This window comes from Vigna unguiculata, chromosome 6, assembly GCF_004118075.2.
Source record: "Vigna unguiculata cultivar IT97K-499-35 chromosome 6, ASM411807v1, whole genome shotgun sequence".
Classification (NCBI taxonomy): domain Eukaryota; kingdom Viridiplantae; phylum Streptophyta; class Magnoliopsida; order Fabales; family Fabaceae; genus Vigna; species Vigna unguiculata.
This window is the reverse complement of record NC_040284.1, coordinates 26,679,828-26,685,827: the sequence shown is the minus strand read 5'-3', so window position 1 is coordinate 26,685,827 and position 6,000 is coordinate 26,679,828. Positions and strand designations below refer to the sequence as shown.

Below are 6,000 nucleotides of genomic sequence, written 5' to 3'. Positions count from 1 at the left end.
ATATCTATATTAATTATGATCATCTTCCACAGAAGTATACCTAAAAGATTGATTAATACTAAACCTCCAACATAAATGCCTTATAATATCAATGCTGCTTATACAAGTACTGTTTGCTTGTTGTATAAACAACGTTGCTAAAAAAAATTGGACAAGAGAATATCAGATGAAATAAATTATTGAAATTAGAGAAAAAAAATTGAAACTCGTAATACAACCGAGACAATATAACTCAGATGTAAAAGAATCACGAAAAAGTAAAGTAATAGTATGATCACAAAATAAATAAATAAATAAATAAAATCGATTAAACAATCCTTCATAACAACTTTATCATTTGTCTTATATATACGCTATCTTGCTGTATGTATTCTTTGTCCATACCGTCACGAGATACTGCCCTCCCATAGTTAAGAAAATCTTTAAATTAAAAAGAAATTATATATATATATATATATATATATATATATATATATTTTTATAATAAGACAGAATATAACTATTATATCTATCTTGATTTTAATTTATTTTCTAAGACACATATTGTTTGGAAATTTATTTTAAAAAATTGTTTTTCTCTTATATTATATACTTGTATAATTTATGAGGCCAAACAATTTATCCACAGATTCATCTTTAATGAAAATATATGTCAATAATTTAAATTATAAAATCTTTCGATAAAATTTGTTAGTAAATTTAAAATATATTTATTTTTGTCCATCAAAACTTGTCAATAAATACAAAAAATTGTTGTAATGATATTTTGTTAGTTTAATTGTTTATTTCGTCACTGCATAGACATTGGCTTAATAATCCTATAGTATACTTATTTTCTTCTTTAGTATTTTAGCTATTTTTTGAATTAGGTACACGAAAAGAAAAAATTTAAAAATATGTAAAATAATTTATAGATATAATTTTTAAATCACTTATGTACTATACTAGGCGGTTGGGGTCGGTATGATCAACCACTCGGTTCCAATTGTGAACTTATAGTCTCAGTATCAATAGAATAATTGGTTAGCTATACAAAAAATCATGCATACATAGTGGTTCAGGCAGCATACAACCAAAAAGCCGACTACTACTCATAACTTAAGAAATAATTGTTAAACTCCCAAGATCAAGTCACATGTCTCGCACTGGACCCTAGCCCAGCCCTTACAGACACATAAGAGGTCCACTAAGCCCAATAAAGGCTCAGCCCCAAAATAAGCTAAATTGTGATTAATATTATATAAATATAGGTGGACTCCAACAATTAAATGTATGCAAATCATTAATTCACTAATCTGCAATTTAACTTTTGAAAGCGTTTTTACTGACTTGATTGTCGGAGTCTTTTTCAGAGGTAATCTCCAAAATATCTGATCCGCCTACATTGCAAGGACATACCCCAACCGAGGAGTGGAAAAATATTCATCCCAAAGAGTTAAGAATTGGATAAAATTTAATTTGGGCTTCCTAATATTTTATTATTATTTTCGCAGAAACAATTTATTTCAAAAATTGTTAATTCTATTAACTCATATATTGAAATTAAATCTAAATGTTTAATTGTAAAAGTGAATTTAAATATGAATTACAGTTTTTATATACTTTAGATGATTTTAATTCCAAAACATGTATTAATAATAATAATATGCTTAAAATGATTAAATAAAATTTAGTCTACTTAATTAGTTTCTGAACTATTGAAAATTTTTAAATAAGCTTTTGAACTAAAAAATAATTAAGTCTTACTCACATGACTATTTTGTTGCAGGTTTAGAATTTTTTAAACCTCAACAACTATCATGGCATAATGATTTGAAGGCTCCATAACTTTTAGTGGCCTAAATCAAAATAATAATTTGAAGATTTAATTTCAAATTTCTAAGATGCACGGATATTTGAATAATTTAATCTTAAATGAAAGGTTCCAGAATTGTGTCTGTCACCTAAATCACGTGACTTTGCCTGTGTGATGTAATGCATTTGTCTTCTTCCTCTAAAACCAAACAAATTTCAAACAACCATAAGAAGAAATCGATGCTAATAAAACATACTACAAGACATCACAAACTCCAATTAACCTAAGTTACACGTGTTTTGTCTTTTTCATCTTTTATTTGCATTTTTTATCTTTTTCTTTTCTATAATTAATTTAAAAAATGTTTTCTAACCTACTAAGAGAGTTAATGGATGAATGATTCAATGACAGATATACTTTATTTAACAATTTCATATATCGAATTTAAATCTTACGATAAAAAATATATGATTAAAAGCATATTAAATATTGTGATTATTTATATAAATTAATTATTTGATAAATTCAATAAATAGTTTCAATTAATAAAACTAACTATAATTTTCTGAAGAAGTTATTTTTGCTTCCAAAGAGTGACATTTTGAAACATACCATGGACAAAAAATGTCTCTTTTGTTTTATTGAAATGTATAACTTTTGCAAATAATGGACAGAACACGACCCAAAAGGAAGGCGTTGAAAATTAAAAAACAAAAAAAAAAAAGTCAATAAACAATGTTCCATCTCATCTGCTTTTATATGCAACAAAAAAGAAAATATCCTCCTTTTTATCTTGACTTTAACGTGTAAGGTAAACTTAAAAAAAATAAAAATAAAATGTTTGATTAGAGAAATAATTACTAGAGCATAATAATTTAAAAAATTGAATATCTGTGCACATATTATTATCATCATTATTATTTAATCCATACCTATAATTGTGTTTTATTCTCTAAAAATTACCTCTAATTTCATTAACAAAAATGGCTATATTTTTTTATTTTACTATATATATATATATATATATATATATATATATATATATATATATATATATATATAACTTTAGTTGAATACAATGCTTTCTTCTATTTTGAACTTTCTATGTAATCATAAAAATTAACGAGCATTTCTCAATTTAATCATAAATTTTTAGCTGTTATTGTATTATTTTACTGAAAAATATTATTTACTAAAGATCTTCGAATTTAACAAAATGAAATTATTTGTTAATATTTCTAATTTCTTAATAACTAATTTAAAGATTGAAAAGTTGATTATTTTAAAATGGTAAGGATAATGTTTTGGTATAATCACGTAGCACAGATGTACATTTTTTTTCCTTCTAAACTATAAAGTAAATATAAATTAACAATTTTAAACTGAAAAAAAATATGTAACTATCTTTTCAAACTAGTATAATAGTTTTTATAAAATAAAAATATCAGATAAATTATATTTTTTATTTTCATTTGATATTTTGATGAATAATTCATTTTACTTTCTTATTATTTTCCCTGTAAATGTTTTGATGAGAAAAAATGTGTTATCATGAAGAACACTAACATCTTTATCTTTGTAGAATTACTTTATTAATAGATAAATAAGATAAAAACAATCTACAAAGGAATACAGCGCAAAAACTCCAATAATGGACAAAATTAAAAAATAAAACTATGTGAATGTTTGTATAATGAATAAACAAATCTCTCATGCGTTCTTGCCCAATTACATCCATATTCTCGAAAGCAAAAATTTTAACCAAAACCTCACAACACTTAGAAGAAGAAGAGACACTAGAGTAAACTTAAAATATTTCTTATCTTTCATTAATTTCCGTAGTCACCCTAAAAGGAAAGATAGAAATAGACCAATATGACCTTGATTACGGAACCATGAATAATGGGCCACATGTCCAAACTATCATAATAGAAATTAAAATATGTGAACCATTTTCTTTTAAATCAAATCTTTCGACCATTGAAGTTTCTTGTTTTTTCTTTTGGCTTAGTGTTATTTTGTATTATATCAACACTATACTATAAGAATATGAGAAAATAAAAAATGTCAAATTCAAGTTTAAAGGGTTTCTTACTTGAAACATTTAAAAATTATGAACTTTGAGTATATTATCTAACCACTATCATCCACACTATTATTTATCTTAAGTAATGTAGAACTTTTTAAGATATTCACTCACTCAACGATCTTCACCATGATTAAAATGAAAACATCTTCATTTTTATTTTCAATTTTTATTCCAACAATCGAATTCTACTATAAAAAGGATCTTAACTTGGAATTAAATCATCTCAAAAAATTCCTTTTCATTTCAGACCTGCATCAGTGGTACCAACGTTCATATATAAATACCACACATCCTCTATCAATATTAATCAATATGCATTAATATTAACCCATCTCAATATAATCACCGCACACCCGTGCATTCAATAATAAATATTTATGCATAAAAATATATTTTCACATTTTCGATACCAACTATAAATGGATCTATGAAAAGTTCTTATTTATTAATGACATATATAAACATCAACACTGTGTAAAGCGAAGTTCATATATTTGGGAAACAGTTTGTAAAAGTTTAGTAAAAATTAAACTTCACCACATGCACACGTAATCTCCAGATCTTTCGTGTCACTTTACAGGTTTAATCTGAAGTGGTATGATTGAAAATTATTTGAATGACTGAAGAACGAAATGCAGGGACATTACATTGATTAAAAGGCCATATGTATCAGTATAAATAGACGTTATAGCCAACAGGTTCAACACTAATAAGTAGCAGAAATAATAGAGAACTGAGAACCCTTGGTATGGAAGCAACCCTTTTATGTTGTGTTCTGGTTGTGCTTGGAGCTTTTCCATTCTCTTCTGATGCACAACTTGACCGTTCCTCTCTGCATTCTATCGTACGAGGCATCATTACAAATGTTTCTAAATCAGACCCCAGAATGCTTGCTAGTCTCATAAGGCTCCACTTTCATGACTGCTTCGTTCAAGTATGTTTCATTCGAAATGAAAATCCAGATTCTTTTAAGTTCTACGTCGATATCTCTCACGTCGATAAGAGATAAGGCTAATTCACAATATATAAATAGGGTACAAAGCTCAACTTACAAGCTGGTTTTGTAGAGTTGAGTTAGATTCAAAATCCACTTCTAACGTGATATCAAAGTTAGGTTTAATATCCCGCTCAAAGTTTATATATACATTAAAACATGGTATTTATCCCATGCATGCAGGGGTGTGACGCATCAATTTTTGTTGAACAACACAGACACGATATATATATTTCACACTTCAGAAAATTTATACCACTAGTTAAAATAAATGATAGCACATTTTCACCCTTTGTTTTCAGGTGCTCATACATTTGGTCGAGCTCATTGCAGTACATTTGTTGACAGATTATACAATTTCAGCAACACTGGAACCCTGATCCAACTCTCAACACAAACTTATTTTCAAACACTTCGTGCAATATGCCCCAATGGTGGAGCTGCCACTAACCTCACCAATTTTGACCAAACTACACCTGACACATTTGACAAAAACTACTATACTCCAATCTTCAGGTTCAGAAGGGCTTGCTTCAGAGTGATCAAGAGCTGTTTTCCACGACTGGTGCTGACACCATTGACATTGTGAACAGGTTCAGTGGCAACCAAACTCTTTTCTTTGAGAGTTTCGAGTCTGCAATGATAGAAATAGGTAACATTGGAGTGCTAACGGGATCTCAAGGAGAGATTAGAAAACAATGCAATTTTGTTAATGGGAACTCTGCTGCATTGGCTACTTTGGCCACCAAAGAATCACCGGAAGATGGCTTAGCTAGCTCAATCTAAATAAACTATCAAAACCAAAACTATAGTTTGAAAAAAAATGCAGAGATATTAAATAAAGAGTTCAATAGTCACATGCAAGGCTTGTCCCTGTGGTGTGGATCTTGTTGGTGTACTTTTTGTGCATTATGGTCACCTGTCACTGTATTTGCTATGTTGTTTCCTATGTTACGAGAATCTATAGTCATATTATGGTGATCAACATGTGAGGGTTCTTCATATTTGGTACCCTTCTTTGTATTATTATCTATCAATGAAGCTGGGTTAAAAATACCATAATACTTTTACAACAAAAGAGGGAAGTTACCATAATATCTTGATATGCACCTGGTATGGTCG

General features: G+C 27.9%; 1 pseudogene; it reads left to right on the top strand.

Moving 5' to 3' along the window:
* The first annotated feature begins 4,632 nt into the window (after positions 1-4,632).
* Positions 4,633-5,664, top strand: LOC114188568 (annotated as a pseudogene).
* The last annotated feature ends 336 nt before the right edge of the window (positions 5,665-6,000 follow it).